This window comes from Marmota marmota, unplaced genomic scaffold, assembly GCF_001458135.2.
Source record: "Marmota marmota marmota unplaced genomic scaffold, marMar, whole genome shotgun sequence".
Lineage (NCBI taxonomy): Eukaryota > Metazoa > Chordata > Mammalia > Rodentia > Sciuridae > Marmota > Marmota marmota.
Genome location: NW_025999842.1, coordinates 7,024,402 through 7,033,440, shown reverse-complemented (window position 1 = coordinate 7,033,440; position 9,039 = coordinate 7,024,402). Strand labels below are relative to the sequence as shown.

At 35.7% G+C, this 9,039-nt stretch overlaps 1 pseudogene; it reads right to left on the bottom strand.

The window, feature by feature from the left end:
- Positions 1-4,439: 4,439 nt before the first annotated feature.
- Positions 4,440-4,561, bottom strand: LOC125616054 (annotated as a pseudogene).
- Between the last annotated feature and the right edge of the window lie 4,478 nt (positions 4,562-9,039).

Below are 9,039 nucleotides of genomic sequence, written 5' to 3'. Positions count from 1 at the left end.
GTATATATGCAAAATTGTATATATTTCACTGAATAGACTCACCCTTCTTTCTGTCTGCTGTATCTATTGGTGACTGATCCCTTCTATAAAGCATTATGTAAGTCAAAGTTAGGTTGCAGATATATAAATAATCAGTTTATATTTGGTATGTTCCTGTTTGTTTAATTTCCAACTTAGAGTCTGATGTGTCCTAACCTCTAATCATCAGTTTTTAAGAGTATTGAAAGCTCTGCAGTGCTTTACAATGTTTTCCACCTTGACATATCCTATGAAGAGAGCAATTGCTATGGGGTATGAAGTCCCCAATTTTCCTCTAGTTTCTCTGTTTCATAAGAAACATGTTAAGGCAGTATTGTTACTAAATCAGTATGATATTCTTATATATAATCTACTTGTAATGTTGAGGACTCTCTAAATTTTTTGTCAACTGGCAACCTGTTAAACACCTCCAATGGAGCCAATAGAGGGTGATATAAATCTAGGGAAGCAAGTGCTACAAAGGAATACCAAAAGAAGTATACTTGTACATCTAGAGGGAGAGGGCAATACTGGAAGAAGATAATGAACATGCTCACTCTGCTTGTTTTATATGAGCTTCCTATTTGCTTCTCATATCTGCCAATGGCACTCCAGTCTCACTCTTTTTTTGAGGGAGGGGTGGGTGAAGGGTACCAAAGATTGAACTCAGGGGAACTCCAACACTGAGCCACATCCCCAGCCCTATTTTGTATTCTGTTTAGAGACAGGGTCTCACTGAGTTGCTTAAGGTCTTGCTTATGCTTAGGCTGGCTTTGAATTCACAGTCCTTCTGTCTCAGCCTCCCAAACCATTGGGATTATAGGTGTGTGCAACTGTGCCCTGCCATGCTTACTTCAACCATTGCAGTTGATTCCAATCCCAGTAACTCAATCCAATTTGCAGTTTTTCCAGCATTTGGAAGAACTGACTTTATTTCATCCCTTCAGGATGAGACAACTGATATACTCTTTACATAAGTTGAGGTTACAGTCATATAGAAATCCTTCCTATCAACAGCTAACCATTTGAGTTAAAAAAAAAAAAAAAACAAGAAAACCTTCAGCCTATCAGGACTGTATCCCCAGCTAACTAACATCACTTTTTAAAAAAATTGGTTCTTTTAGTTATACATAAAAGTAGTTTATTTTGATATATTTATACAAGCATGAAATATATTTTATTCTAATTAGGATCCAAGTCTTGAGGATGTGCAAATGGTAAAATTCACTCTCGCATATTCACATAAGTACAAAGGAAAGTTATGTCAGAATCATTTCATTATCTTTCCTATCCCTCCTACCTTCCTTTCATTCACCTTTGTCTAATTCACTGAACTTGTATTCTTCCCCTCCCCTCTTATTATGGATTAACATTCATATAACAGAAAACATTCAACCTTTGTTTTTGCGGGGATTGGCTTATTTCACTTAGCATGATAGTCTCAAGATCCATCCATTTACTAGCAAATGTCATAAAGTTATTCTTCTTTACAGCTGAGTAGTACTCCACTGCATATATATATATATATATATATATATATATACCACAATTTCTTTATCCATTCATCTGTTGAAGGGCACCTAGGTTGGTTCCATAGCTTAGCTATTGCAAATTGTGCTGCTATAAACATTGATGTCACTGCATCACTGTAGTATGCTGATCTTAAGTCCTTTGGATATATACCTTGGAGTGGGATAACTGGGTCAAATGGGTTCCATTTCTAGTTTTTTAAAGAAGCTCCATACTGCTTTCCAGAGTAATAGCTAACATCTTGAATGCAACCTCATGAGAGACCTGACCAGGACCATCCCTAAAAGCCATTTTCAAATTCCTGACCCATACAACCCTGAGATAATAAGTGCTTAAGTCTGGAGGCAGTTACACAATAATGAATAACCAATACATATATCATGCTTATGGATTAGAAGTCTCAATATTTTCCCCAGCTGATTTGTGGATCCAACTATAATCACACACAAACACACAAAACCCTAAAGGGTTTTTTTGGTAGAAATTAAGCTGATTTTAAAATTAATTTGGAAATTCCAAGGATCTAAATTCTTAAAAGAAAAAAAGCAAAGTTATAAAACTTCCACTACCTGATTTAAAAACATTTTAAAAAGCTACAAGTAATTGAGACAGTGATGTTGATATAAGAAAAATATATAACTCAATGAAACAAAGAGTCAAGAAATGAATTCACATATATATTATGCCAAGATAATTGGAAGGGGAAAATATAATATTTTTCACAACTAAAGTTGGAACACCTAGATTTTCATAAGAAAATAGAATAAAAATGAGTCTAATCTTTATTTTACACCAAGTAAAAAAAATTTACTCAAATGAATCACAGACATAAACACAAAATCTAGAATTCTTCTGTAAGAAAACATAGGGAAACTTTTTTTTCACAAACTTTGGGCATGCAAAGGCATTTTTAAAAACACATGATTTTATAATCTTGATCTAGATATTTACCTAAGGGAAATAAAAACAGATATTCACACAAAATTTGTATATATATTAATAAAAACAGATATTCATACAAAATTTGTATGTAATATATAATTATACAAAGTTGAAACAAACCAAATATCCTTCAATTTAAAGGACATTGGGTAAATACATGGATAGATAAATAAATATGGAGGAAATAATAGATTAAAATTCTCAATAATATTAAGGTACTAATTTTCCTTAAGTTGTTCATTAGATTAAACAAAATCTCGAGAAGTCAGTGATAAAATAAATTCTGTGAAAGTTAGATATATGATTATAGTATACAGTGATATTTGAAAAGATTTACAGATTTTTAGTAGTTATTAAGGAAGTGGTGTCTGTTACTGAACAAAGAGATCATGGCCTCTGAAAATAAGTCTATATCTTGCTACTTAGGTGGATGAGTCAATTCAACAATTTTAGCACAATTTATGACCAGTGGGGAATAGCTACAAAGTAGTTGGGCAATAGTCCATTCTGTTTACTAAATTGGGCAAATTAAATTCCAGTAAGGCTGAAATTAATTTTGAAACATCTGTAACATAGGTGTCCCACTGGCTTGCTTTTATATATTATTGAATTACTTTTAGAATATATAAGAAAATAATTATATAATGAGTTTATGATAAAGGTAGGAGACTAAAAAACTTTACATTCTTTCCAACATTTTATTAAAGGAGACATCCTGAAAAAGACATGCTTCATAAAGATGAAAATGGTCTGGGTCTCTATGAACATTATGATAATTATTAAAACACCTGTAAGATTTTCTTGGTTTAGTCATGATGTACATTAATATATTATCAAAGATATCAAACAGAAGTGCATTGAACATTCCCCACTCCTGATCCCATCACTCCTAGATTCTGAAAAGAAACCATCTTCCATGTATTTAAAGCAATGATCTCTCACCCCCTTTCCTCCAAATTGCTTTCTTATCCCTCTCTTCTGTTCCTCTATATAGTCTTGTTTTCACTTTTCAAACAGGTTGAGGTCTCTTTCACCCAAAAAGAAACAAAAGTATTTCTATTTTTTAATTTATGTAACATTTTTATTTTTTTCATATTTTTATTGTACATAATTGTTATAGTTGTACATAATGGTGGGACTCATTGCTATGTCTTCCTACATGCATACAAGAACAATAAATTTTGGCCAATATCATTCCCTAGTATTGTCTCTTTCCCACACTTCCTTCCTTTTCCTGGTCCCTTTCCTCTACTCTACTGATCTTCCTTCAATTTTCATGAGATCCTTACCCCCACACACTCACCTTTTTCCCCTTTTTGTCTGTCTAGCTTCCACATGTGAGAGAGACCGTATGACTCTTGACTTTCTAAGTTTGGCTTATTTCACTTAATGTACTGTTTTCAAGTTCCATCCACTTTTCTGCAAATAATTTCATTCTTCTTTATGGCTGAATAAAATTCCATTCATCTGCCATATATTCTTTATCCATTCATTCATTGATGAATGTGCCTAGGCTAGTTCTAATGTTTGGCTTTTGTGAATTATACTGCTATAAACAAGGGTATGCATGTATTGCTATAGTATGCAGACTTTAATTCTTTAGGATAAATACTGAGAAGTGGCATAGTTGTCGTATGGTGGTTCCATTCCTAATCTTTTGAAGAACCTCCATTCAGAATTCTATAGTGGTTGTACTAATTTACAACCCACAAACAGTGTAAAAGTGGTTTGGTTTTTTTCCTCCATATTCTCTCCACCATTTATTATTATTTGTATTTTGATGATTGACATTCTGACTGGAATGAGATGAAATCTCAGTGTAGTTTTGATTTGCAATTCCCTAATTGCTGGAGACCTTGAACATATTTTCATATATTTGTTGGCCGTTTATATTTCTTCTTCTTTGTTCTATTTGTTGTTGTTGTTTGTTTGTTTTTGTTTTTGCTTTTGTTTATCACCAGCATTTATAAAATCAGACCCAGGGAAAGAACTATGTCTGGGGACACATGCATAGTCATTATATAGTGAATGTCCATTCATATTTCTTCTTTTGAGAAGTGTCTGTTCATTTGCCTGTTTATTGATTTGATTATTTGTTTTTATAACCAAAAGTTTTCTATGAAGATTTATCCTCCTTTTATTACCATCCTATTTCTCTATTTTCTTCTTCAGTCTAGCTTTTTCAAAGAAAAGTGTACTCTGCATATTAATATAAGCTTATGCATATTAATATTTTCAAAATGGTCCTTAACTTTGAAATCTCTCTTGAATCCTATTCCACTTACTAGTTTCTTCTATTTAATCACATGTTAGGTCATATCCAGTTCTTGATTTCTCTACCTTCAAAGTTAGTTTCATCACTCCTTCATCCTTGAAATTCTATCTTCCCTAGGCATGTAACACACCTTTTTGGCTTTTCTCATACTTCTGCTCCATTTTAGTCTTATTCACTGATTCTTCTTTCTTCACCCATTATTTAAATATTCATCAGGATTTATTTTTAATAACTCCTGCCAATTTATATCTCATCCTAGACAATCCTGTCCTTACTCTCACCCTTGATTTTTACCTGTGCCATAACTCCCCAAACTGTGCTTCGTAATATAGACTTTGCCTGAAAATATAATTGCCTCCTAACAATTTCCAGGACTTGTCAAATGCAACATGTCCTAACAACTCATTATCTACACCCCCAACCCTTCACCCAATTTTCTTTAGTCCCATTGGTGATTCAACATTCATCACTCTGTCAAGATGGAAACACAAAGTGGTTTTTTTCCAGTGTTTATTTTTTCCCTCCCTGGCCATATTGAGTTAAACATCAAATCTTACTTGTCTCTCATATTATCTCTTAAGCATAGCTCTTTTTTTGCCACAGCCTTGATTTTGTGTCTTTGCATCTTGTGCTATACTTTAGTTACAATTTCCTTGCCTTCTTTCTCCAACTTCTTCTTCTCTGATTTATCTGCTAGATGAATTGTCTTATTAATATAAATCTGAGATTTCTCTGTTTCAATCCTGCTATGGGGCCCAACTATTCATGGAAAGCTCCTAACACTGGCATTCAAAGCCCTTTCTGATCTGTCCATGAGTGTCTCTCCACAAGTATGAACTACCTCTTCCGTGACTTGCTATGTTGTTCACTTCTCTTTGCCTTCATTCATGTTTCTTCTTCCTACTATGATTTTTCCCAACTTTCCCATCTGATAGACTCCTATCTATACTTTAAAACTGTTGGGATACCCTTCTTGGACACTTAATCAGTAATTGCTTTATTCTGCCTGTTTATCATCTCCATAATTCTATTATTACACTCAACAATTACTATTTATATTCTGCCTCAGATACTACACTTCAAATTCCCTGAGGACAGGAGTATGGCTTATGTATTTTCCAAACTTCCAGGCACATAGGAGGCAATCTAAAAATCTTTATCAAACGGAATCAATTCTATGTCAATCTCCAGCAAGAGAAGAGTATTTCACAAATGAATAAAAATTAAGTTGACTGATGTGCTAGTTAGCTTTTTGTCACTGTGACCTAAATACATGACAAGAGCAGCTTAGAGGAGGAAAGTTTATTTTGGCTCAGAGTTTCAGAGGTTTGGTTCCCTATCAGCTGTCTTCACTGTTCTGTGCCCAAGGTAAAGTAGAGCATCATGGAGGAAGGGAATGGCAGAGGTGTGGTCAGCTTAGGGTGGCCAGAAATCAGAGTGAAGGTAAGGGGCAGTAGGGAAGATAAGCCCTATGGGGCACAGCCCCGGTGACCCACCTCCTCTAACCACACCTCACCTGACTATTATTACCACCCATTTAGTCCAGTCAAACTTGAAAGGACTGATTAGGTTACAACTCTCACAATTCATTAACACAGGAGCTTTTAGGAGACACCTCATATTCAAACCATAGTAGCTGATTATTTTAACAACAGCTCTCTGACATGTGTGCCTACCCACGGCTTCAGAGGACATAGAGTAAATGGGATTCATAGTTCTTGCCCATATGGAGCCTAGTATCACAGCTACCAGGGCTCTCTGCACCCTGCTGAGACCACGGCTTCCTGCTCTTCAGGTTGCCTGGCTTTCTCTCTTCCCTGTTTCTTGTGGTCTGTTTGAATTTTGTGCTAATCTAAATTCCTCACCAACACCTTCTTTCACCTGCCCACTGATCCATAACCTGTTCTTTCGACTGAATTGCATTTTTAAAGTCCCTGGCTTGACTTTGCTGGTCCTAATGCTGACTGCCGTGAAATGACCTCCGTCCCCAGTGACTATAATTCATGTTTTCCCTAAAATGTACAATGTACCCACAGTGTTAAGGCAAATAAGCCCCATGTCATATTATCAAATATGGTAAATTCAAGACCAGTAGACCAGAAATGGCCTGCCTCTTGTTATCTTATGCGGTCATGTGCACCACATTGGAATATTTCTTTCCTCCAAGGTGGGAACTGAGTCAGAGGCCATCTGTGTGGCCCTTCTCACCAGTCCTGAGCGGCCAATAATTAATTTAGGCTGAATGTAATTACTCCCTTGTTAACAGTAGTTTTTCTGCACTTTCCTCAGCTGGCTCCAGAGACACCGGTGAGTGTGATGTATGACTCTTGACACAGAATGAAACCTGAGCCCAGTGAAAGGACACAGACTAGGAGAAGTTGCTCTGTGCCTCTTATTGCCTTTGTGGACTCAGTAGCTTTATCTGAGTACTCCAGTGAGGTGTTCTTTTTATTTTTATTTTAAAAATTTGTTGATATATGACAGTGGAGTGCATTATAATTCATAATTCACATATAGAGCACAACTTTTCGTATCTCTGGTTGTATACAAAGTGTATTCACACCAATTCCTGTCTTCATACATGTACTTTGGATAATGATGTCCATCACATTCCACCATCATTTCTAAACCCATCCCCCCTCCCTTCCCCTCCAAACCCTCTGCCCTATCTAGAGTTTGTCTAATCCTCCCATGCTCCCCATCCCTACCCCACTATGAATCAGCCTCCTTATATCAGAGAAAACATTCTGCATTTGTTTTGGGGGGATTGGCTAACTTCACTTAGCATTATCTTCTCCAATAGTGAGGTGTTCTTAGGAAGCATTGCCCCAGGCTGCAAAGACGAAGTGTCAGAGCACAAACTTCACTTTCTTTGACTTTTAACCCCACCACCTCTGTTTGCATTTGAAAGCCATGCACACCACTCTAAAGGAAAGGGAATGGCTTGTTTATTGATGAAATGGAGGTGCTTAAGAGCAAGAGGCAGGTAGGTCCTAGTAAGCTAGAAAATTACTTTTTAATCAGAAGTTACAAAAATCAATTCAAATCAATTGAATATATTTCAATATATAACTTTTTTTTTGAAACTCAAAACAATATGACAATGTAGCCAATTCTTTTTCTCATGAAGAATACTGGAGACAGCTCTCAAATTTCCATTTTGTCTCACCTTCACTCTCATCTCTGCCCACATGTCTGTGGTGCAAAGCCCAGAGATCACAACAAAGGTAAAAATAACTGCCTGATAAAAGGAACTGATTCTCTTTTTCAGAAGGAGTTATAAAAATACAAGTTTTCATTGAACAACCATAAATTGATCAGAATTCTAACACAAAATTTGGAATTTCTCCACACTATATGAAAGAAAAATTATTATGCTGAAAATATTTTCTATGTCGTGTGAAGCTGTTTTAAAACATGTTTTGGGCCTGTGGGCTGATCATAATTATTATGCTCCCAGACTGAGACCACCAGAGACATGCGTGGAGTAGAACAGGTTGAGTTTACTGGCTCATTGCCATGAGGGAGAATGCACACCCTCGGGGTGGTGGTGAGCATCTTGGGAAAGGGGTATTAGAGAACTGAGGTTTGTGTGGTGATTTGGGGGAAAATTCACAGAAGCAGGACTTTTCTGGATTGGACACATAATGAAAGGAAGTGGGGGAAATTTTATAATCAATCATCTTGATAAATCATATCTAACAGGAGAGAAGATTAGAGAAAGCAAGACAATAAAGAGTAAAGAAGTAGCAACCACTCACATAACCCTGACTGTGGAACATTTGGTCACCTCTGTGTTTCAGAAATATTCTTGTTTTTATCTGTATTCACACAAGATCAAGGAGTATTCTTGCCTTTGTTTGGATCCACCATGGACCCAGGTGCATCCAATAATATTAGTATTTGGGGAATTAACTGGACTAAGACAAGGAATAGCTGGTAATGCCTGGCCAACCCCTGGAACTCAGGAATCTCCTTTCTCTTTAACTTGGAAGCCAAAATTCACTGAAATAAATGCAAAATTATAGAATTTTGGTTTATGGGTTAGAAGTTAAAACAAAAAGACATTTTTTATGATAAAAAGCAGAGATTTTTATTTTTTTTTATTTTTATTTTTTTTTATTGTTGGTTGTTCAAAACATTACATAGTTCTTGATATATCATCTTTCACACTTTGATTCAAGTGGGTTATGAACTCCCATTTTTAGCCCATATACAGATTGCAGAATCACATCAATTACACATCCATTGATTTACATATTGCCATACTAGTG